The sequence below is a fragment of the Mizuhopecten yessoensis genome, unplaced genomic scaffold (genome assembly GCF_002113885.1).
Source record: "Mizuhopecten yessoensis strain PY_sf001 unplaced genomic scaffold, ASM211388v2 scaffold11071, whole genome shotgun sequence".
In the NCBI taxonomy this organism is placed as follows: domain Eukaryota; kingdom Metazoa; phylum Mollusca; class Bivalvia; order Pectinida; family Pectinidae; genus Mizuhopecten; species Mizuhopecten yessoensis.
This window is the reverse complement of record NW_018408865.1, coordinates 2,041-3,524: the sequence shown is the minus strand read 5'-3', so window position 1 is coordinate 3,524 and position 1,484 is coordinate 2,041. Positions and strand designations below refer to the sequence as shown.

At 37.8% G+C, this 1,484-nt stretch overlaps 1 non-coding gene across 1 annotated transcript; it reads left to right on the top strand.

Moving 5' to 3' along the window:
* On the top strand, nt 1–83 carry Trnal-uaa. The gene has a single exon. It is a non-coding gene; the product is annotated as a tRNA-Leu (tRNA).
* Nucleotides 84–1,484: the final 1,401 nt, after the last annotated feature.

Here is a 1,484-nt window from a genome sequence, read left to right as displayed (position 1 = left end):
AGTACGGTGGCCGAGTGGTTAAGGCGTTGGACTTAAGTTCCAATGGAGCTCTCTCCGCGTGGGTTCGAACCCCACCCGTACTAGATATTTTTATCAAAGTTTTCAAAAAAAACATTAACTTGTAACATGTTAGCTCTAGTGTCGGATACACGCACTGTTCACACGTTGTAAAAAATGGCTAGACGTGATAAACATCGTAGGTCTGCATCACCTTTATACACTACGTGAAAATCGTATTTATCTGATCCTGATGAGGAATTTCAACGAATTATCACAAAATGGAATACACTGCACTACTCCTCGAAACAACGGTGTGATTAACGCCACAAAAAAACGAACAACTAGCTTTAGATTACTTTTCCCGAGACGAAGCCAAGGGAAATAGGCATGATCAAGGGACACCAGAAACTTGCTATATTCCTCAATTCCATACTTTAACCGTTGTAGTATACGGACATACACTGGAGATATTGTTTTAACTAGAAAATATTTGTAAACCATAAGCTGTATAGCTTCATGTCTTAAGTACCCCTTTGATGGCAATGGAGCCAAATGCTTCCGATTTCGGTAGCAAGCTCCGCCCACCTCGCGGTTCGCTTCCGAGTTCGGAAACAAGCTCCGCCCACCTCGCGCGTCGCTTCCTAGTTCGGTAACAAGCTCCGCCTACATCTCGCCTGATTGGCTCGGCGGAAACACCCGAGTGTAGGTGTGTTTTAGTTTCCAGACTAACACACAGGACTAAAACACAGTCAGGCAAAAGTGGGGATATATTCGATTTAACGTATTACTTTTATATACAGTAAATAAATTAGAGTTATAATAATTACCAATAGCACCGTACTTTGACGACGTTATTAACATAACAGCTGCTCTTAGAGTACGCTATATAGCCGATGGGGTATTTTAGGACGTTACTTAACACACAGTTAAAAATACTATAGAGAACGTTATCAAGCTGATTGCGTGTTTGACGATGCTATTAACATATTGGCTATTGCAGAATCAATTCAGAAGTGCGAACTGTTTAAATGACATATTTATACCGTGCTCACATGGTCTTTCTGTCTGTCAGATTAATACAGTTTATATCTTCATCAGAAGGTCAAGGTTTAAAAAAAATTCGCAAGTAAACAAATAAAGTTTTGCTTTCAGTTGCCTTATTATTGTCAATATAAATGCCAATTGGAAAAGGCGATTTCCAGGAAGAAAACGTTTTACGTTTAATTGGTAAATTTTATCTTCCCTTAAAATATTGGTTATTTCTCAATCTCGCAACTTTACCTGGATCGTTACTCAATGAATCAATGGTATACAATATCTCAGTATATAACCAACATCAAAATTTAAACAGAAATCAAAAACAAAAACCAGTTAAATATAATACACTAACGTTGCAATATCTTATTTTCTTATATAATTTCATAACACATGGATATCAAATATTGCCGCGCCCTTCTCTCACTGACAATGTTATCTACATAAGA